Genomic DNA, 24,826 nt, shown 5'->3' on the forward strand with positions numbered 1-24,826 from the left:
TTTCATTCTCTAGGATAATTGCTACCCTGTATTTGAAACAGATCCAATAGCATGTATATTAATTGCTCCAAAAGCCCTTGCATTCTTGCCATTATTTAAGTCAAAAGCAGCCTGGTGATAGTGACCCAGGGCAACTGATGTATTGTCAGGGTGGAGGGAGGGGAGAAAACATTATTAGAAAAACCTGGGTAGTGCCTTAGTCTGCTCAGGTTGCTGTAACAAATTCCACAGAATGGATGGCTTACAGAGCATACATTTATTTCTCACATTTCTGGAGGCTGGTAAATCCAAAATCAAGGCACCGGCAGATTTGGTGTCTGGTGAGAGCCCACTTCCTGGCTCCTAGATGGCTGTCTTCTCTCTGTGTGCCCCACGTGACAGAAGGGGTGAGAGAGCTCTCTGGGTTCTCTTCCATCAGGGCACTAATTCCATTCATGAGGGCTTCATTCTCACTCCCAAAAGCCCCACCTCCTAATAGCATCACCTTGGGGGGGGGTAGGATTTCAGCCTGTGAATTTTACACAAACTGTCTACAGCAGGTAGGCTGGGAGTTGCCTTGTTGGACTGTTTTCGGAAGAGAAATGATGCCTCGGGAAGGCCATCGTCGATTACAACTGGGTGAAGATTATATCAGAGAAGCACCTGATGAGGATAGAGTTAGAGGGAGAAAGGAAAGGAGGGGCTGCTGCATTTTACTACCTCTCAATTGGTTTCCAGCCTTTCTAAGTTGGAATACTTGCTAATGAAGCAATACCAAAATAGTTTGGATTTATATGGAGGAACATCAACATATTTAGAAAATGCAGGATGTCTCTCATATGGTTGGTGTCTGTCCAGCATCCATTTACCTTCTATAGTTCCCTAAAACAAACTAGCTAATGAAGACTCTAGCTCCAATCCCTTTTTCCCTTGCCCAGACAAATGTGACAAGCATCTTCATTTATAAAATAGAGGGGTTGAATTCAATGATTCCCAAGGTCCTGCCAGCTTTGATAATTGAAACTCTGCTTTTGTGAAACCTGAGGTTTTGTGACTTCTCACACAATTTAAATATTGAGTAACATTATAGAGTATTCGCTAGTCTTCCAGGTGATTTAAGGACGCTTCTGTTCATTCCAGCTACAATAGAAACTACCAGATGCTTAACACCAAACTTCATTTTCTTCGAATGGGTTGCCGACGCCTTGATGCCAGAGATCGCAATTGCCTTTTGGGATATCAGGTGATAACTGATATCACAGCAGTGCAGCCAATTTGAGAGAAAGATGACACTTGTTTGTTACTTGGTTCAAGAGGGCAGTTCAGTACAGGCAGGGTGGACTTGGGTGTTTTAAAGCGAAGCTTGCTGAAGAAGAGCAACTCACAAAGCCTGGTGCCCAACTGTTTCTTTGGGCAGGTCACCAATGTCACTCAGAGCTCAGCTTAGCAGTTATAGATGCTAATTACTTTGAAGTTTATCAGTCTACCTAAAAGCAAAAGCAATCATCTGATGAGTTGGATTATCACTCATATTAAATATCATTAATGTTTCTTTGCCCATCAGAATAAATATGTAGCTCAATAGAGGACAAAGGGACTTACATTAGGAGTCAAAAACACCAGGTCCTAGGATTTCATAATGTATTCATTAGACATTCTTAGGGGAAATCATTGATCTTCCCCGGGCCTTTTTCCACATCTAAATTTAGGAATAATCCCTACACAACACCATTTTATAAGATTGCTAAAAGACCCAGAGAGAATATTAATTCACCTCTAGTTTTATAAGTGAAAAAACGGAGACTCGGAGCATTTTATTCACTTACTGTCTCCAAGTTTGTGAAACTGGAAATTCAGTGTGCTTTCTATTAGGTCTTATTAGCTCCCTTTTGAGACCAAATGAGATAATGTGAATGAAAGCTATAATAGAAAAACTGTAATATAGATTTACTATATTGCATAGTATATTGGCACAGAAGGGCAGTCACGACATCTCTCTTTTCCAAATGAGAAAACTAAGGCACAGGAGGGTTGAAAGATTATTTGAAATCAGCTCTAAAGGGCTAGAAGCCAGGATTTTTTATATACCAATTTCAGTAGTATCTCCATGAGAATATACTAGATGGGACTATTATTTTCAATAGGGGCTAAATGTACTTGTCACTAAGTGGCAGTATAGAATAATGGAATAGGCGTAAGCTCTGGAGCCTGGCAAAACAGTTCCAAACCAGAACCCATCCCTTACTAGCTACACCACTTTGGATAAATATGAAACCTTCCTGAGTATGAGATTCCTCAGGTAAAAAAATGGAGATCTATCTAATCAGTAATAATATTTTCAAAAACTTATGGAACATTTATCATGTCATAATCACTCTGTAATAGTTTTACTATTATTGTTTCAATGGTTTTGAATTTATTAGCTCTGTGTATCCCCAGAACAGGATTACTGTCAAAACTTTGAGAAGATTAAATATGCCAAGCACCTGTTTCCTTCTTTCCTCTCAAACACTTCAGAGAGGATTGCTGGTGACAAACCATATGCTATAACAAATGAATCCCCTTCTCTTCCCTAATTGTGACCCAAATTAGGAAGTATGGGATGGGAAGGGAAAAGTAATGGGATTGTTTCATATCTATCACAATTTGGAGATGAATTGTTGATTTTTAGTGTTTTTCCAAGCATTAATGACAATAATACTCTGACCTAAGGTTATAATCATTTCTAACCAACCTGAAAGAAATAACAATTTCATTGGTTTTTCAATTGATGTTGTTGGTGTTTGTCCGCAACTGAGCAAAAATATTTTCCCTCCAAGAACTCTTTTCTGACTAAAGTATGGGCAAACTGCATCCATTACATAGCACATATCATTTGATTCTTGTAATTTTATCTGGTTAAAAAAAAAAAAAAACATAATGAGAAGGAACTAATTTCACAGGAGATTTTTCTAAGGAAATCATACCCTATAATCAAAATCAAAATTGACTTTCCAATTAGAAAAGGAATTCAGGTCAGGAATGTGAACTAGCAATTTCCAGATATAACCACATATATTGTTTAGAACAAATATTAAAAAACAAACTCTTTTTGCTGCCCTATTTACCAGAAGATCTTTTCAGCAGTTTCTGTAAAATCTTACCTTGTTGCCAAAGAGTGATTTGAGGTTCAAAAGCAACTGGAGAATAGAGCTATTATTTGTGTGACTTTTCATTAATTCTGAGCCTTATGGTGACTGAACATCTTTCTTTCCAGAAGCTCAGAGACATTGTTTACTGAGCTGCTATGCTAATTTGTACTTTGGAACAAAGCTTGAGCTAGTACCTCGTTCAGAGATGGTGCAAATGAATTGGGTAGAAGCAATAGTACCCAGATCTCGTAGTTTTGGAGATTGTCAGAACCTCAATGACAAAGTATTTCACAATTACTCTTAAATCTTTATCTTTAGATATATTGTCTCTTCTGAATTCCAAATATATTAATCATGCATGATATATTCACCTAGAAGTCCCAGAGGCCCCTCAAATGCACCTCATCCCATATGTACTCATAATATTCTCCACAAAATCTGCGACTCCTTTGGTATTCTACATCTTGATTAATGATTTACTATCTACCTAGATGTCCACGCCAAAAATTTGGCCATCATTCTTGATTCTTCCTTTTGTTTCAGCATTTACGTCCAGTGCATCTCTCCTGACCATCAGTTCTACTGTCAAAAATGTCTTTGAACCTTGCTCATTCCTCCTCCCACCATTATCCTCATTTTCTTTCTCCTGGATTATTGTCATAGCTTCCTAATGGGTCTGCCCGTCGCCAGGGTAACCACTTTCCGTTCCATTCCACCCACGGAACTGCTGCCACAGTGTGCTTTCCGAAGAACAAATCTGATCTTGTTGCTCACAAAATTCAAATCCTCCAGTGGATCCCATTCACTTACAGCATGTAACTTCAAACCCCTGAGCATGGACAGCAAAGACTATTTTTCACCTGGCTCCTAGGTCTTCCATCTGCAACCCAAGACCATCCTCCCTGAACGTCTCAAGCTTTGGTTTCATGTAATCCTCTCTAGAGTTTCCGTGGCTTTGCACATGCAGTTCCCATGCCTGCCTTCCCCTCTTCCACCCCCTCCACACCCACTCACAGTTCAGGTGGCACTGATTTGGGGCAGCTCTTGCTTTGCTCCTCTGTGTGTATTCTGAGTAACGATCTCAGGCACACCCTTATAGTAAGTTTTACTTCATTTTCTTTTAATTCATTGCTTATGTATTACTTTCCCCCTTCTTTCTGTGTATTCATTTGAGCATTCTTTGTATTCCCAGCATCTATCAGAGCACTTGGCAGTAGAGTGGGAACTCAGTACATGTTTGCTGAATATGAATGAATACTGAGGCAGCTGGTTCCAGTCAAAGCGCAGCCACCCGGGCATACAACTTAATGTCCTTTGAGACTTTGTCCTCATTTGCAGAGCCAGGGATGACAAAACCTATCTTCCTGTTCTGCTGTGAGAATTAAATAAGATGGACATTCTCTGTAAACAGTAAATTAATATATGCCTATAAATATATACAAGATCGTATAATTATCATGACCTGTTACACACTGAACAATACATTTCTAAAAACTGATTTATTGATACACAAGATAAATGAGAACACATCACAAAACAGCCAAGTCTTTCCTTTCATTCCCATCTCCTTTTCTTTTCTTCTTCTCGCCTATTGATGTATATATATACCCTTGACGTTATAACCACCACATCTGGTGTCCCAGAGTTGCCGTCCACTTTCATATCTGCAGGACTTTGCATGCTGTCCCCCTGCTCAGAATGTCCCTTCCCTCTCCTCTCTTGGTGAATTTATCGTCTAAAGTCTGACTCCAGAGTTTGATACTCTTGCGAGTCTTCCCTGTCTCTCCCAGGCAGAACTGATCATGCTTCTCTCTCAAACACTTGGCACATGCTTCTCTTATGGTTTGCACCACTGTAAATAGTTTTTGTTTGTGTGTTCATCTTTTCCACATTCTATTGTGAGCTCCTTGAGGGGTTATCTCATTCTCCTAGGACTGTTATTACTGTGTCCCTGTGATTGCTTCCTGCAAAGTGAGTCTTGCTCAGATTCCCAAACCAAAGGGCACAATCCAAACAATATTTAAGCATCCACAGTCCCTCAGATTGTCCCTCTCTTGCTTGAAGGGTTTGTGCTCCAGGAGACACCCTGGGTTCACGAGTTACTCTCAAATTCGCCTTGATGCCTGTCTGATGTCTGCCTGGGGCTCGCGGGCGTTTTGGAGGTTTCTCCAGGTCACTGTTCTCCCTGGCATTTTGGGGCTTGATTTATTTTAGAGCTTTAAATGGACGCAGTGTCCTTGGTTTTCCTCTTAGTATTAACTCAGTTCTCCATATGAGGCTGGCACTCTCTTTCCTCTTTGGTTTATTTTTTCCTGATGCCTGAAGCTTTGCTCAGGGACCACAGCCCTGTGGCTTACCCTGAGCTATCTCATCTGGGACACATGCCCCTGAATATCCCACCCCTCCCTTCCTCCTTCCCTGTCCTCTGTTTTCCTTCTTTTTCTTCCTCTTCTCCCTCTTCTCCACCTCTTTCCCCTATATTGACAATCTTTTTTAAAGGCAGCCAATTGTCATTGAAGATTTGCTCAGCGCTAGGTACCGTGTTAAACACTGTATGTGCATTTTTTCATTGTTCCTTACAATAAATCCATGAGGAATTACTGTTAGTGTTCCTATTTTAAAGGAAGAGGACACTGAGATGTACAGAGATATCATGACTTGGCAGGCATAGGATTTCAAACAACCTGGGTCTACTTCAGTATAAAGCTCATGCTCTTGATCCCAATGATACTATACCTCTGAGGCATCTCTGACCAACCCCCCCTTTCTCCTGTCTGCCTCTCAACCCTTCCTCTGAATCTCTATCTCACCACCAGCGGCACACAGTTTGCTTGCATTGTGACCTAGATGATCATGCCCAGCTGCACGTCCACGATCAACTTTCATTACACGACCTGTCAACTTCCTTACTCTGCCTTTCTTTAGGTACCACACCTGTTACCTTCACTTACTGACATACAGCAGAGGGAAGGAGGCATTGACTTCTTTATCTCTATGTTCCTAACTTCTACCACGAGTGAACCCCAAACAAATACATTAAACAAATATGCAGATTTTATTAACAATAGTAGAGAGAAGATAAATAGAAGCAATATCCAAAATTCTTTTTTTTTTAAGATTTTATTTATTTATTTGACAGAGAGAGAAAGCACAAGCTGGGGGAGCTGCAGGCAGAGGGAGAAACAGGGTCTCCACTGAGCAGGGAGTCCGATGCAGGGCTCCAACCCAGGATGGTGGGATCATGATCTGAGCCGAAGGCAGATGCTTAACTAACTGAGCCACCCAAAATTCTTTTGACCACAAATTGTTTTAAGCACCATTGATTTTATATGGAAATACTTGACATGTTAATTTAAATGTTCTCAAAGGAGATTGCCCAAAGTTGACTACTAGGCAATCTGGTTGGTTTGGGTTGAATTAAGGCAACATATTTAAACCTAAATGTAGAAAACTGGGTTCTTTTAAAACTGGAAAGGGAAATTTAGCCCCATAAACACTTAATTGTGCCTTCTTCTCAATTTTAACTTTAATATTTTATTATAATTAGAAGCAACCATGTTGGTTATAATTTCTCTCTGCAACATTCTTGGGAGATAGAAAAAGATTGGGTAATTGTAAATTTAAGTATTGATAGGTGGCTTGGTCAGGATCTCATACTGAACCCAAGGAACTGCCTCCCTTTTCATGGTTGTGATCACTGGCAAATCTTAATCCAGTTTTTGGTTCTTAAGGAGCTACTTATAAAATTAGTTTAATAAAGCAAAGCTAATTTGAAGTCAGTTATTTAACTTGAGTAATTATGAATCACTGTAGACCATATGCTGTAGACTAACTGAATTTTGTTTTGTGTTAAGTAACCTAAGTTGGGAATTTTCCTCTTTGAACTCTGAGCCCATGATTGGAAAAGGCCCATCCGTGTATCTCTACTCCGAAGTGTTATTGCTGTTGTATTTTTGGTCGGTACCATTTGGTGGTTAGTCACGTGTGGTAGACAGGATAATAGCTCCCTCCCCCCAGATGTCCATGATCTAATCCTCCAGAACCTATGAATATGTTATGTTGCATGGCGAAAAGAAATTTAGGTTGCAGATGGAATTAAGCTTGCTAATCAAGTGACCTTAAAATAACAAGATTATTCTGGATTATCCAGGTGGACCTAATATAATCACAAGGGTCCTTAAATGGAAGAGGGAGGCAAAAGGGAAGGTCAGAATGTAAGAAGGATTTGACCCATCATGGCTGGCTTTAGAAGGGGTGACCATCCAAGGTATGTGGGTAGCCTCTAAAAGCTAGAAAAGGCAAAGTAACAGATAATCGACTAGAGTCTTCAGCAGGAACACAGCCCCCCTGACACCTTAATTTTAGCATGGTAAGACTCATGTCAGACTTCTGACCTACAGAACTGTAGGATCACAAATATGTGTTGTTTAAAGCCACAAAGTTTGTGGTAATTTGTTAGGACAGCTGTAGAAATATAATGTAACATCCCCATGATGAAGATGTCCTGTCTGTCTGCAATCTTGGGAAATGGGAATCCCACACTCTCCTGGAACACTTAGGTATCTGACTTTGAATTTTGGTGACACTCTCTGTCCCCACATTGGAAGACATGTCTACCTTTCTCACATCAGTGCCTTTTACTAGGGAAGGGTCAGTCCCATAGAGAAATGTTTGGGCCCCTGGTGATATCCTAATTTTATTTTTTAAACACCTTTCTTCCATCTGGGGTGTAGATATTCTGGACTGGTTTGGAGAATGTTGAGTGGGGAACTGACCATGTGCCATCTCCCTCGTACCTGGAATTACTATTCCCTTTCAAATGTAGCCCAAGCTGAGGGGCCAGGCCCTGCCTGCCAGAGTTAACATGGTGCTTTTTCCCCACAGTCTTTTAGTGAAGTCTGGCTGCTGCTCCTCACCTATACCTCTTTTACCATATATGTCTGCATATATCAAACACAAATAGTGAAAGAGTTCCATGCTCTTGTGCATGACATTTTCTGCACTCCAGCGAAATCAGGCATGTAACCAGACCAGTGTTGCTGTGAATCGCTACATATTCTGTGACAGGTAAGGAGTTTTCTGAGCATTTTAGAACAAAGAAAGAGGTGGATATGTTTAAGTTCCATTTGCTGTCCTAATTCAGCTCCAGCATAGCCAATAGACACTGTGACATAAAATTAAAAATCAGATGGCCTCTGTCATCAAGGAGCTTGGGTACCTATTAAAGAAATATATGCAACATGATCTTTCTGGCAATAGATATTTAGCTGGTGTGCACTGGTACTCCTGCATAGCTGGATCTGTTTTGATTGGCCGAGGCCATAGCGGCTTGGCCATTTGATCTGCCGTGTTGGCTATTATGTGTTTTGGCTGTGGGAGAACCGTGAAATTGACCTTAACTCATCTTCAGGGTGGAAATGGAAGCCTATTGGGAGAGAAGAGTCAGAACCTTGAAGAATTAATAAGAACTACTACGCAGTGGAAAGAGAATTCCAGAGCGTGGGCAAGATCAAGATCCAAATAATCGTTGGCTGTGTATGGAGAGTATTTGGTCCAAAGTGGTGAGGGTGCTCAATATGTGCCTGTGGGAGCCACAGGACTCTGGATAATTTGTCTTTTCTAAAGTAATATGATTATGAATTTCTTAAAAAGCTGATCAGCGTAACAACTTACTTTCAATTATTTTGTTGTTGAAATGAGTGTTTCTGGTTACTTTTTTTTCCCCCTCAAAGGTTGCTCATTTTGGCACACTATGAAATAGTCCCTCACCTAGCTTGAAGGATTACTGATTTGTAAAATGGCTTTTTTTTTAATTTTGCTTTTTAAAATTTTGAACTAATAGTTTGAAAGCCACAACCTAAATTTGTAATAGTTGAAAGCATAAGCTAAATATCCATCAGTCACAAGAAGTATAATGACGACATAGGATCATGGGGTTGAGCTATGTGCAAATACCCTCTGGAAATAGTCACAATATGGCCTTGAATTTGAACTTAGCATCTCTGATTTCTTATTTTTGCATTTGTAAAATGGCATTCATAACATCTGCTTCACAAAATTATTAAGGATTAAAACAGACATTTGAAACCAAAATTTGCCACAGTACCTAAAATACAATAAGCTCAGTCATTAAAAGGTAGTTTCTTTCATCATTTTTTCTTACTTTTTTATTATTAAAAAAGGCAATGAATTATTACCGCAGAAAACAAAACAATAGGGCAAACACAAAGAATACAATGGACATTTATGCTATTCCAAATTTTTTTTGTGTGGCAGTGTAAGACAAAAGGAATTATAAATTAAAAAACACTAATGGTTCTAAAAATTGACACACAAAGCATAGCAAAACAATGCACAATTAGCCAATGCCTTAAAAACCCCATTTAGTCATCATTTAAACTTCATTTTCACATGGATCGACTTTCTTTCCACTAAAATGTTTCCAAAAGTAGTTTAATTAAATTGCTTCTGGCTAAGTCATATGCCATCAGGGCAAACGTTAACTTTGGGGGCAGGAAGAGGTGAGGGCACAAAAGGCTTCTCTACCCTGTTATAAAGAACTTAACGGTGGACCCTGGAGAAACTTTGAAGAATTTAAAAGCAGAGGCTGAGGAGGGTTTATCCCAGTTTTAGGCTTTGCAAGACTGAGACCTGGAAAAATTTACCGAGGTATCGAAGTCACCTTAAGATAAGGGTGGGGGCTGTGAGTTAAACCCAAAGTTTAAGTAAATTGCCTTGAATCCTTTCTGGACAAGGTTAAGTAGGACATAAATAAGTACCAAGCAGTCCAAATGGATCGTGTCTCTTTTCTGCCCCATGGGAACTTAGAGGCATTCCTTTTTTTTTGTTGTCAAGTGTGTTACACTAATAAACCTGGGATACCTGTTGCCCACATGAGTATTCTGAAGATGAAGGGGAAAAATAAATTAGCTGTTACTCTATTTATGTACTAGACCGACTGCAAAAGGAAATAGGTAATGCCTCATGGCTGCGGGGAAGCATTTTATCTTGAGTGGCATGCCTAAGAGTTACTGTCCAAAGCAGACACTGTCTCAGGCTGGTTCCTGCTACCACTTCTATTGCTTTTGAACCAGGAACTCTGTAGAGTGTTTCAGAATTGCTTAGTGGACTTGCAAATTTTGCTTCAATTCCATCCCTGAAATACACATATTCTTTTAAATGTGCAGGGTCTTTTAAAAAATATGCCTCCCTGGTGACATGTCTGATTGACCAATATTTGGACCACAATGGCACAAGAAAATTGTCAGTAATCAGTGCTGTGAATACACACGCCTACCTGATTCATCCACTGGGCTCAGCTTGGTACCAGTGTTTTGTTTTACATTCATTAAAATTCCTAGCAGGACACAAAATGCTGAACATCACCCAAAACAAAACCAAACAAAACCAACCAACCAAAAAAGAAGAAGAAGAAAAAAAAAGAAGCTTAGGTTCAGATACAGCAATGTTGGTTAATGAAGAAAGAAAACAAGCCATTTATATATTGCTTATTCTTCTTTAGCTCATTATCATTTTTTTTTAATTTGAAGTTTTGTGGCAGTTACAAAACCCCAAACATTGGTTTTTTGCTTATTCAGTTATCTCTTTGCTGCATGAAGATAAGCTGAAAGACAAAAAGAAAACAAAAATTAATGGAAGATGTTCAGTCTTTTGTACCCACTGTGAATGTTCAAATATAGTAGGCTATCCTGTCTTTCATTTCAACCCACATATTTTGGTCATCAAACCTTCTAAAAATATAATTCTGCTGTTTGCAAGTTTAGGAAGCATATAGGGGTTAAAATAGGTGTTTTGTTTTTGTAAATAAGTCTCTGTCAACCATTGTTATACAAACAGGCAATAAGTTTGGTCCTTATTTTCGAAAAATACAAATGCAAGTTAATTCCAATTTTAGGAAACACAATCTTATCTTAAGGGAAAACCATAAGCTATTCCAGGATGGAACTGTCATTTGATACAAGCTATTGGGTTTTACTTTATTATTGAATAGGTAAGTATGCATTGGTTTTACATTTTCTTGTAGTAGGGACTAAAGAGATAGAAAATAAATGAATAGGTAACATGTTAGGCTTTTTTTTTTTTTTTTTTTTTAATAGACACTGTTAAGCTGGAGAAATAGCCATTTTCAGTAAATGTGGTGGAGGCTTTTGTTTGGCTCCACAGGGTTTGTTCTCACTCTTTCCTGTGATAACACAAAGCCTGATTTGGGGGTTTGACATACACTAGAGGCAACACCACACATTTCAATTTCCCTTGCTAGGTGTGGCCTTGGGACAAGTTCTGGATATGTGCATTCAACTTCCAAAACACATGTTCAACTTCCGGAATACATCTTCCATCTTCCTGCTTGTTGCTGCTCGGAGGTGGTCGTGATGGCTGGTTATTCATCTTGAACTGTGAAGAGAAGGAAGCGTTCTAGCAATGGTGGCATGGAAAACTGGAAGCAACAAAGCAACAGGTGCTACAGATCTGACTATGGAATCACCATGCCATCCTTAAACTACTGCAATCAGGCTTTAGTGCAAACAGAAAAGAAGATTCAGCATGTTTATGCTTTAGGTATTTAAGATCTCTATTGTAAGCAGACAAATATAAATCCTAATGAGTACTGAATTTGATGCCTCAAAGTAGAGTGTTGGCCATGACAAAACCTAAAATGTAGTTGCTGATGGCTGAGACAGTGGAAGCCAAAAAAACAAAAAAAAACCCTCTTGTTATGCTGAGACAACACATTCGATGAAACAGTTACTATGATATCTTAGAAAGCGGAGTGCATGCTGTGGCCATAGCATTAGGGGAGATGGTAGGCAAGATTCGATATATTATCTTATGTTTGTTACTTCTTGCTGCTTTAGCAGAGTCTACAAAAGAAACAAACTGAGGTGTGAGCTAATCAGTCTGGTAGCCAACTGCATCCTGCGATACAAGTTGACCAGGAGTCTAGCAATCCTAAATTATTAGTAAGTAATACTAACTACACATACATGGTGCCTACAATGTGCCAGGTACCATTCTAGTGTTTTATATATTTTGTGTAACTCAAGCCTCCAACAATACAATGAAGTCCACAGTGTTTTTAGACCCATTTTACAGATGAGAATCAAAGAAGTTAAGTAACTTGCCCGTTACACATCTTACAAGTGAAGAACCTAATTTGAACTAGGCAATCTGAGCTCAAAGTTTATATTCCTAACTGCAGCACTAAACAGTCAGTAGTTTGGACTTTATGGAATTGAAAAAGCAAATTGCTTTTGTACCCTATACTGAGGCAGGTCTAGCTAAAGTCTGCAAATAGGGCAAACTTAGCAGAAGATAAGATGGTACCTCTGAGCCTTTCCCAAGCATCTGCTGTTCAGCGTTCTCTGCCAGACAATGGGAGCCAGCTCAGTGGCAAAGATCAGATGAAGACTGTTGTATCCCACCCCAGTTCTTTGTTTCAAACGGCTTTAAGAGAGCCAGCCTGAAACATGAGAGAAGGGGGATGGGCAGAGCCCAGATGCAATAAGTGAAAGACCTGTGTGTTTGGTCTTAAAAACTCTGACTCCACAAGATTTCTATCTATGGCTATTAACACATACAACTGACCAGAAGCGAATAAACTGGAAGTCCCTTAGAGTTTTGAAGAAATGATATTACTAAAAACTCAAAATTCTATTCAATCCCAAAAGCATTTGCTTGGCCTCAAACCAGTACCAGCAAGAGATGGGGTACAAAAGCTCTGCAGGTCCAAAAAAGACACCCTCTCCAATGTCCACCTCAGACGAGGCCCAGGGGATAGTGAACAAGGAAGTTTCATTCGGGGGAGCTTTCTTATGAGATAATCTAGGAGATTGTCAACTGCCAAGAAGGGAGTCATCACGAAAACTGCCCAGGAAGACATAGCTCCCAAGATGGTTCTGTATCCCATTCTTCCGCGGCATCAAGCTGCCTGCAATCTTTCTGACTGGTACTGTTTTCCCTTACTAATAAATTTGGATTTTTCCCCACCCCCCAGGTGTTTCCTTCATAGAAGAAGGATAATATAAGTATCTTAATTGTAATAACCTTTCATAAAAAAGATATGGAGACAATTGTGAAGCCTCTCACTTTACACATCTCCTCCTCCATGTCATGGCATTTCTCCTGATCCTCTGTTTAAGGCTTTCCTAGCTTGCTCTTCCTCTTGAATGGCATTTTACAATGATACCACCTTGTAAAATAATGGTGACTCCCAACTGGGTCAAAGATTTCAGTAAGGGTCAAGGGTAATGCTAGATAAAGTTCTATGCAGATCTGGAATCACTTTAATCTCTTTCACTTTCACATGTCAAAAATGGGAATGAGGTTCCAGAATAAACAGTAAAGCAACTTCTAGATAACCCAATAAAAGAAGAAAATATGGCACATTTCCAATAATTCCAGATTGTGTAGGAGGATAAAATATAATCAGTGGAGAGGAGATTGATTTGTGCATTAGAAATGCTTTTAAGTAGCTCTGAGCTCTGGTTGAACTTGTTATCTCTGGACTCCATGGCATGACTTTATATCACGGTGATGTGTTTATTTATTCAATTTGTATAATGTTTCCAGAGTCTCAAGAAGTACAGAGGCATTATCAATGTAAATGAAGAGTCAGTCCTAAACTGTGATGCTCTCAGGACAGATAGCCAATCCAGATGTAGGTTTGTTGGAAGCAAAGTAGAGTCAGTGTCAGTTATCTTTGATGGCAGATGAATATAATATTAAGGATGCCTAATAAACAACTGTTTTCCCTGAGGAAGAGAATTTCAGGTTCTCTTCTTAACATCTCGTCTTCAGTGAGAGATAAGGACACCAAATGATCTGGAGAAAGCAAACAAACAGATTGGCCCCTGGAAGGGGGAGAAGAGCAACTTGCACCCAGAGGGGACAATGTAGTAGATGTCCTACAGGAACAAAGCCTTCCTCTGGCTCAGGGTTGGTATACAAACATTGGATTGTTGCCGGGGCTGGCAGCAGATGGTGGTGAGTCCTCTGCCAACACGTGTCCTTTTCCTTTGATAATGGTGTCCAGAATTCTTGATGAATAGTTGAGTAAATTTTCTAGGTTTCTGGGTAGGGACTCAAATCAATAGAACTGTGACAACCTTGAAAGATAATACCAGCTTTAGCTAACAGAGGTGTCTGTGACAGGGTGTTACATAATCGTGCATTTTCTTTTCTTTCTTTCTTTTTTTTTTTTTTTTAAAGATTTTATTTATTTGACAGAGAGAGACACAGTGAGAGAGGGAACACAAGCAGGGGGAGTGGGAGAGGGAGAAGCAGGCTTCCCATGGAGCAGGGAGCCTGATGCGGGGATCATGACCTGAGCTGAAGGCAGATAGTTAACGACTGAGCCACCCAGGTGCCCCTTTTCTTTTTTTTAAGACTAGCCAGATCAAATACCCCAAAACCATACTTCTTACACCAGATAATTTTTTTTTGAAAACTAAAGTCTCCTTAAGATTATAGCAGTTCAACATTTGAAATGGGTTTGAACCACTAGATAATTTATACTAAGTTAGCAAGGTTTAAACCCACCAAACTGTCTTCAGTTATGTCACTGGGACTGACACACAAACACAGAGTAAAATTCTAAAACACTTTTGGTGATAGAAGGGGTGGGATTACAGAATCAAACACTAATATCATGTTGAAAGTTTAGTGATAACCTGTTCTAATTCAATGCAACAAAACAGAAAGGATTGCTCTTAATTGAATTATTTGAGATAGACATATAAATATATTTACAATTTATCTGGGTAATTCAGAACAGAACTTCTACTTGCAGCATAAACTAACCCCAGACCACAGTGTGTGATGAGAAAATTTTACACTTAAAAAACAAAACAAAAAACAAAACAAAACAAAAAACCCTCAAATTTATTCCATTGTTCAATCTCCCTTACCTGGTTGGTCAGTTTGGGCTACCCCTCTTTTCCAAGGTTGTATCTAGGTTCCGGGGGCATCAGAGAAGTGCCTGAGCACTGGTGCCTCTGTTAAGCTATCCATCATCTCATCTGGTCTTCAGTCAGTGGCCCACACAAGATAGGAGGCGTTTCTTTATAGTCCCGTCTGCTATAAACACAGAGCCATCCCCTTTCTTCCTGAGGCCCCAACCTGGGAGGCACCGAATGAAGGTGGAGAGACTGCATTTCTCTCTGGGATTCCAAGGCTACCTGTGTCCCACTTGCTCTTTCCCATCCGTCCTGTCTCCCTTCCTACCCAAATGAATCATTTTCTAGACTGTAGCAGGGGAAAGGTCAACTGTCTTACAATTTTTCCTCCCGTTTATCTTGTCCTGACACAGAGTTGTCACTACCGCTCAAGTGCTAGGTTTCTTAACTTTGGCACCATGGGCATTTGGGACTGGATATTTTATTGTTGTGGGGGCTGTCCTGCTCACCGTAAGATGTTTTGCTCATCAGATGTCAGTAGCATTTCCAGTTGGGAAAAAGGAAAATTTTCTCCAGACCTTGCCCAATGGCCCTGGTGTCTTTGCCCTTGGTGGAGAACTACTTCTTTAAGGGTATGTGCTTTTGGAAACCAAAGCTGTTAAGATTTCCCTGGAGACAACAGTGTACAGGAGAAGCTCGTAGAAGAGGTGGCCAAAGGAGATACGAGGAAGTGGGAATTTATCATTTATTTATATACCCTCTCCTTGACATTCAGGAAAGGGAGACAGAAATGTTAGGATAGCTACACACTTACACACTGAACAGAGACACTTAAATGTTAGAAGGGTTTGGGCTTTGTATTTTGTATGAAGTAATTTTTTTCTCCTTAACACTGCTGTAACTTTTCTAAGAGAATATTTACATCAATACAAGTAAATTGATGCAAATAAAATAGATTTCAGAAGCATGAACATTAAAGTTGTGCATAATTAGTTTACAATTGCATTTTTCAGGGGCACCTGGGTCGCTCAGTCCTTAAGCATCTGCCTTCAGCTCAGGTCATGTCCCAGGGTCCTGGGATCGAGCCCCGCATCGGGCTCCCTGCTCGGCGGGAAGCCTGCTTCTCCCTCTCCCACTCCCCCCACTTGTGTTCCCTCTCTTGCTGTGTCTCTCTCTGTCAAATAAATAAATAAAATCTTTTAAAAAATAAAATTGCATTTTTCTAAAATATATGAATGTCTTCTAATATAAATTAGTCAAACAGGATATTATATAGAACATCATGATGGCATCTTCTTAAACAGGGAAAAAACCCCATGAAACATAAGCATGTACATGTAGCATTAACTATGTCACACTTCTTGAGGAAGAATAGCAAAAGTACTAAATTGTAAAAAAAAAAAAAATCAATTTCTGAGACATTTGGAGTTTCTGAACTTAAGGGAAAGGAAGTCACGTATCCCCCCTGACTGATGTATGATGGGCCAAATAGAAATGTCAAAGGCTGTTGACAGAACAAGAATAATGGACATACATTTATGGCCTTTGTCAACAGCCCCAGAGATCAGTGGCCCCATTGGCCAAAACCAAGTATGTCCTCCAAAGATGAATCTTGAAAAAAGAGGTTTCCAGATGCAGTTTATATCCAGGTGCTGTGTTGGCCTTTTTGACACCCTCCAGTCACCTCTCCCCAGGCAGGGAAATTTGAAAACTTAATGATCAGCAAGCTTGCTTTCTTCCAGGCAATGTTTGGTCAACTATGGACTGATAAGTGTATTCATTCCAGGGGCCAGTAAAGAATCTGGGAAACAATGGAGCAGTCATTTAGGATTTTTGCCACTCTACACTTATACCCCTTTACACTTGTGTAGGGAAAGAACCTACACCATTTAATGTTGAGCATATTTCTTCCTTTTGAGGGTGACAGTCTTTAAACCTGCCACCTCTTTGATGTTGTGCTTACGCTAAGAAAGATTTCAGTGCAGTGACTTTTACTTATCCTAATATGACAATTGTTTTACTTTGAAATTATTTTTCTCAAATACAGTACTGATATCTGAGCTTCAAAGATGAAAATTTAAAACTCTGAGTTATTCTGTGTATAACACTTGGTTCTCTAACACCAACTAAAGTGTTTTATGTTTTCAGGTTTTATTTTATTCTCGAAAACCTATACTCATATTTTCTCATGAATAAATATGAATATCTGCCTTAAAAGTTAACTGAATTAAATGTCAGCAGGAAATTCATACAAGAGAAAATATATCTCACTAACAAACATGAAAAATATTTAATTCATTTGTAAACAATGAAATGCAAATTAGAACTAAAACAACATATAATTTTTTTACTTATCAAATTGGCAGTGATAAAAAAAAATTTTAGGGTACTCAGTACTGGAAAATGGGAGAGGGAAATGTAACAGCCTCTTTGGAAAATAGTTTGACAATATGTAGAAAGGGTCTTTTAAATTTCTAAGCCTGAGACAAGTAAATCTGGGAATTTATCCAAAGAAAATTATATCAAATACAGAGAAAGTTTTATGTACAACAGTACTCATGTTAGTACTACTTAGAATAGAGGGAGAAAGGGGAAACAGTATTTGACAATAAAGGAAATGTAAGCAAAGTATGATACATCTCCCCTCTGAGTATGTATGTAGACATTAAATATGTTAATAAATTATTTGTATTAATATTATAACACTCATAATATGTAGGAAATGATGCACTTCAAAAATTATATCAATTATGTATCAAAGTTATATAAAAGTGATGCTTGGAAAAAAGATTAAAATATAGAATAATATTAATATTTGTATTTATACAGTGAGACTGTGGATAAATATTTTTAAATTTTAGTCAAATTTTCTAAATTTTCCAAAAATTCTATATTAGTCTTTTATATTTGGAGTAAAAAATTTTACTTTAAAAATATATAGACATTTTTAAATGGCTCCTCTGCAATTCTAATCTTCACACACATATAGTTCTTAAACTGCTTTTTTTTCCACATAAAAAGCTTCAGAGTTATAACATAAAAAAATGACTGTAACTTATGTCCTAGCCACCATTTTTCACTTAGTCCAGCTTCAGCCATCTTTGGTAAAATTGAGCATCCTTTTTAAAATCATGATAAACTTATGTCTCATGGCTTGTTCCAATTCTTACATATTATTGGTCAACTTAATTTCCAGGACTTCATATATCCAATCTTCTCTGTTAGTTCACAGTGCTATTTTCTAAAACTTGTATCAATGAAGTAATTTTCAGTTATGGCTTGTCTTTCTTTCCTTCTTTGTTTCCTAGCCTATAATCTACATTCTAGCTTGAAGTTTAAGAAGCTCTCATTCCTCTGGTAAACAAAAAAGAATTGTCACGCCTGTGGGTTTTCCTTCTCTGTTCTTCTAGGGTTAGAAGTGTACTGGGTTTTGGGCAAGAGGGGGCACAGGCCTGGTGTTACACCTGCTGCCTTCAGCCACCGATCATCTCAGGGTTCTTGGGCTATGAAGCAATTTCTAGGTCTTATGGTGTTCATGGGAGGTAGGGGGGTTGTCGGGAAAAGTAGAAAATACCAGAAAATAGCTTAACTTCAAAAATCTTACATGGTACTTAAGTGGTTTTCAGTGTGTGATCCTGAACTAAGCGTTTCTAACTTGTTACGAACGCCAAATTCTCAGGCCTTTTAATAGACCTACTGAATCAGAGGCTGTGCTTTTGTTCAAGCCCTCCAGGTGATTCTGATGCACACTACATTTTGAGAACACCGGTTAAGAAGAGACCCAAAGAAAACAACAATGTAATTTCCAATTTTGTACAGTACCTTTCGAATGAGGGTGAGGCTAGCCAAGGCGGTTTTGGAAATAATTATTCTTCCTACGTAAAGCCCAGCTGGTTTTCCTCTTGGGCCTCGTAAGGATTAACCATCCCCCTGAGAACTGTCCGTCCCTTTCCCTGAGGTGCTCTGAAGCGTGTCTTTTGTAGTTAGATTCAGTGGTTACGACATTGGGATGTGCCAAGGCAGCAGAAGTCCTTGGATTCCTTTTCCATATGACCTGCTTCGGACAGTATTCATGACAGTAACAGTGTGCTGTATTTCCTACACTTCATATTTCAAACACTCCAACCTGTTAAAAACCAGACTGGAATGTTCCTTTGAACATCAGCAGGTATGTGGCTTCCACATTTACTCCCACAAATAAAGACAATACAAGAAAATGGTCCCCTTCCCCACAGTTCTGCTTCGCAAAAGTATTTGCCATTTAGAATATAAATCTCTTTCGATTTGCTGGCTGTTTGCAACTGTATCAATGTTCTTCTTTGATCAGCATTCTGAGAATGTCCAGAGAAAGAGGCTATCATTGTTATTCTGGATCTATAAAATAGCATGTCTTCTGGCCACTCTAGGTCTTCATTTCCATATTTATATTCCAGAATTCCAATTCTAAACTTAAACTCTTTCACGCGTGGACACTGTTCCCATGGCTCCCGTTTATTATGGTCTCCTCCTAGTAGTTTTTGCAAGGCATTTTCTTCTCTTTACCTATTTTCTTACTCTGGCAACCAGGAGGCAAGGCCCGTGTTTTAATCGATCTGTCCCCAGTTTCCCAGACCTGATCTCTCTCCCACACCCCAGCCTCATATTTTGAACTCCTTGCTTGGTGTCATCAACCTTCTAGTATGTTCTCTAACTCTAGAACTGAGCTTCTCAAACTTTGCTGTGCATCACAATCACATGGTAAACTTTTAAAAAACACAGATTTCTAGGCCCACTGCCAGGCATTTTGACTCAGTGGATTCTGCAAAGGACTGCAGAACTATCATTTCCAACATGCTCACTAGTGATGCTAATGTTGCAGGTCTGAAGACCACACTTTTGAGATCCTTCATTCGCTCAACTGTTTTGTGATTTACCTTGAATTTTTACGTGAGACAGACACTGTTGATGTCTCAGCCCTCCAACAGTCAGTTCTCCTTTCTCCTTAATAATAGATCCTAATTGTATCTAGGGACTCACCAGAGACTCTTGGTTCCGGAAGGCCTGCTTTCAACTGCAATGCCAAGATGAGAATTTTAGGAAGTTGAAGATAATTAAGTTAATAAATTGAAATTCAGAATAATTTCATCTTTCCCCTTCCCCTGCCCCGCCCGGAGAATGACTTAGCCTGAGACATGGATAAAGTCAGCAGCAGGTGGGGTGGGGGAGCTTCTGAGAATGGGTTCTTATCTCTCAAAGAGATACATCTGGAAGAGATAAATCCTTTTTCTGGCTCTGGACTGATAGGGTTTATTGTAAGAGTGCTACATTCTGCTCATGGCCATCAAGAGAGCTTGCCAAATGTTGAGGACAGCAGAGTGGAAAAAAAGGAAATAGCAGGCCCCTCAAATGATGAATGGACAGTTAACCAGCCTGGAGCCACACTGCCTCAAGACTTCTTATGTGGGATTTCTGTTTCTTACAGCTAAAAGTAAATTAATTGATATGATGTATCTATCTATCTATCTGCCATCCATTTATTTATCTTTAACTTGTTTGTATAATTAGATTATATTCAATACTCTGATTTCTGTTCAGATCGTATAAATCTTTCACCTTTCACTATAATTAGATTATGTTTGCTTAATCGGTATGTGATGATCAGAAAAAATAGTGACAGCACTGTTAGAATATAGCTATATTACTTGGCTTAGCCTACCGTCCATCAGCAGCATATCGAGAAGTCGTCACATTTCCTTTGTTATACAGAGTCTTGGAAGGAATAGAATATAGGAAAGTTAAGTCTGATGGGATGTGTATGACAGGACAAAAATTTCAGACTCTATTCGAGAGGGCAGGCCCAAAAAAGGCACCAGAATGGGACCCCTTGGCTCCCGTGCCACAGCAAGAAGGAACAGGAGCCTCTGCTTTCAAATATCCTTCCTGGTGTCTCTTCATGCACGCTTATACCTCAGTAATGTCTTCTCCACTGTGCATTCACTGTCATTAAAGCAAAACAAAACCTGATCTTAACATTCTTACTGAAACCTTTAAAGACTCTCCCTGCAAGAACACTTAACATGAGATTGACCCTCTTAGGAGATTTGTAAGTGTACAATGCAGTACTCTTATCTACAGATCAGCCTTGACTTACAATGGGGTTACAGCACATTGTAAATTGAAAATGCATTTAATACACCTAATCTCCCAAACATCACAGCTTAGCCTCACCTACCTTAAACATGCTCAAAATATTGACTTTCGTTTACGGTTGGGCAAAATTGTCTAACTCAAAGACTAATTTATAATAAAGTATTGGATATCTCAAGTACTTTATTGAATACTGAAAGTGAAAAGCAGCATAGCTGTGTGGGGACAGAAAGGTTGTAAGTGTATCGGCTGTTTACCCTCATGATCGCCTAGCTGACTGAGAACTTTGGCTTGAGCAGCATCGTGAGAGGATCGTTCCACAAATCACTAGCCTGGGAAAAGGTCCAAATCCAAAGAATGTGTATCGCTTTCACACCATCATAAAGTTGAAAAACCGTAAGTGGAACCATCCTACATCGGGGACCATCCATATAGACACTCTTGTACAGCTGATGTTTAGAATTTATTCGCCTCGCATAACTAAAACTTGATACCCATTGAAGGACAACTTCCATTTCCTCCTGCCCTTACCCCCTGGCACCCACCATTCTGTTCTCTACTCTTGGTTGTTTGACTGTTTTAGATTCACCATATAAGTAGAATCACTCAGTATTTGTCCTTCTGTGACTGGTTTATTTCACTTAGCCTAATGTCATCAGGGTTTGTCCATGTTGCCACATATTGCAGGACCCCCTTCTTTTATAAGGCTGAATAATATTCCGTCATACATATAGACCACATTTTCTTCATCCATCCGTCCGTTGATGAACAGTTAGGTTGTTTCCACACCTTGACTATTATGAATAGAGCTGCAATGAGTGTGAGGGAGCTAATATCTCTTCAAGATTCTGATTTCAATTCTTTTGGATAAATATCCAGAAGTGATTGCTGAATCACAGGGTAGTTTGATTTTTTTTTTTTCTGAGGCACCCCCCATACTGGTTTCCATAGCGGCCACTCGACTTTACACTCCTGTCAACAGTGAGCAAGCATTCCCATTTGTCCACATCGTTGCCAACACTGGTTATCTGTTGTTTTTTCCATAATAGCCATCATAACAGGTGTGAAGTGATAGCTCTTGAAGTGGTTTTGATTTGCATTTCCCTGATAACTAGTGGCAGTGAGCATCTTTTTATATAGCTACTGGCTATTTGTATGTTTTCTTTGGAGAAACATCTATTTAAAGTCGTTTTAAATTGAATTTTTAGTTTTCTTACTATTGAGTTATAGGAGTTCCTTATATATTTTGGAAATGAACCCCTGATCAGATATATGGTTTGTGATCTGTTCATTTGTAAAGGCTTCCCATTTTTCTGAAGATAAACATTCCAGATCCTTACCTTGGCCTACAAGGCCCTGTATGAGCTGGTTCCCACCTACCTCTCAGCCTTCTCTAGCAACCATTACTCTGTACCCTCTTGTTTTTCTTGTTATTGTTATTCTAGTCCCAAAGGCCTGCTTTCAATTCTAAATTCCTGTCATGTGCTTCCTGCCTCATAAAGCTTTGAATACAGCATCACCGCTTCCTAAAAAGCATCTCCCCCATCTTTGCTACTTCACCCTTTACCTTTCATCTTTCGTAATCCAACTGAAGTGCCACTCCCAGACAGAACACATTTTTTGGGACTAGACTAAATCTTCTATTCTTGCATATTCGTTTAATACCATAATTCTCTTTTGTGGTACTTATCACCATTTTAATTGTATAATTAAATGTGCAATTAATTATTTAGTGTCTGTCTCCTAAATTACCATGTGAGCCCTTAAGGGCAAGAACATTATCTGTTTACTACCGTACCCTTGGCACCAGACACTAAACATGGGTTGAACATCTCTTTTTCCTTTCGGCACCTTCTCTAACGACCGTATTTTTACTCACTCTTCCTTCACCAATCATTCAATAAATAATGGTTAGCCTGGTTTTGCACATGATCTTTTGCACCACTACAGTCAAATGGACGAAATGGGCATGATTTTTTCTGCTTCACAGATTAGGAAATAAGTCCCAAAGAAGTTAAGTCACCTACCCATGCTTATTTCATCTGTGTTGGCATTTAAAGTTAGGCTGACTCGTACTCTTTGGCTTCTCCTTGGACTAGTCACCTCCAGGACATTACTCAGCCTGCACAGAAAGAGTACACGCATGTTTAAGTAGACTACAGCTTTTTCTTTCTCTGCACCAAAATTCTATGCAGCTTACCCTTGCTTGAGTCATTCGTGGAAAGCGCATTCATGGAGAACACACTGTGTGAAATACACCAGCCCACCCAGGAATGTCCTTTCATCACTCCAGGCACAAAGGGTCCATGGAATTTCTAGGAATATCTTTGAAAGGGAAGTGAGAATTCAAGGCAGAGAATTTCTGCCAGTCACTACCCTCCCCCATCCCACTTGCCTCTAGACTACCTGGCATGTGCTTAAGTATAAGGACCCAGGGAACCTCGACAGTGAATACAAGATTTTCAGTTCCTTCTAGAAGAGAGTAATTCAAGAGATACATCAATGCACTCATGGAAATTAGGATCCCAGCCTTGGCCTTGAACCTCTGAAAGTAGGCTGGGGCAACCAAAAGGTCTGTAGAGAGAACTTGCAGCATCATCAGTGGTTATTTGTCTTAGAGATAAAGTAGCTTTGGTGAGGTTCCTAGAGGGCTCTGGACTTGTCTTCTCCTCTTTCTCCCCTCTTGACACTCCACTGACAGTAGCTCAGGGGTGAGAACATCAACACGGGGCACTATTGGCTGCTTAAAGATTACATGCTGCTGTTTTCTCATGAGCAAGTGGTTTAGTCCTGATTGAGGAAGTATAAAAGTAGAGAAAAGGCAAGGGGCCAACTGAAGATGGATAAAGACCCAGGTTAGGGGCTGTTGGAGTGTTTGGTAAATGTGTATTAAAATTTTGCCATCAAAGCTATACGCCTCTCTTTATCAATAAATAATTGTTGCTGAATATCTGCTCCGAGTCCACTTTGTGATAGGAGCAGTGAGGAATTTCAAAAGAATGGTGAAGGAATAGGAAGACAGAGTGGAAAGAACAAAGGCCTTAGAGTCAGAAGAATGTATATGGTTTCAGGTCTTCAGCTCACTGGATCAACTTCCGTTGGGCTTATATTTTATTCATAAAGCATTAATAGCCTTATGCACTTCAAAAGGCTGTTGTAAAAACTGTGAAAGACAAATGTGTCAAAAGAAAAAGTAGCTTAGCATTTAGTTATCTCTTCCATTTAACAAATATATTTAAGGGTCTATAATACACATTAATAAACTAACCAGACAAAATTCAAATCTTTATGGTAGACTCCTACTTATTCTTCAAAGTTCCGATCAACTCTTACATCTTCTGGCTGTGATATTCCCTTAAATAAATATTTTCCTTAATTAAATCTCAAATGCCCTTACTACATTGGTGTTTTATATATTTGTTAACATTCCACCCTGAACTATGAGTTCCTCAAAACAGACATTATGCCTTATTCACCTTTCTGCTCCTATAGAGTCTACTAGAGGTTATTTAGCAGAAACATGGTATGATCAAACTGTCATCCAGACAAGAAAAACATTTGTATAACTGAGAATATTCTGTCTATAATTGATGTCTTGAGACACATTTAGTAACAAATTCTCTGGAGGTAAAGTAAGTCTTGCCATCTTGGGAGTTGTCCTTCTGCATATCTATA

The sequence above is a fragment of the Eumetopias jubatus genome, unplaced genomic scaffold, assembly GCF_037043125.1.
Source record: "Eumetopias jubatus isolate StellerSeaLion01/CBP00866 unplaced genomic scaffold, mEumJub1_p1.0 scaffold_3, whole genome shotgun sequence".
Lineage (NCBI taxonomy): Eukaryota > Metazoa > Chordata > Mammalia > Carnivora > Otariidae > Eumetopias > Eumetopias jubatus.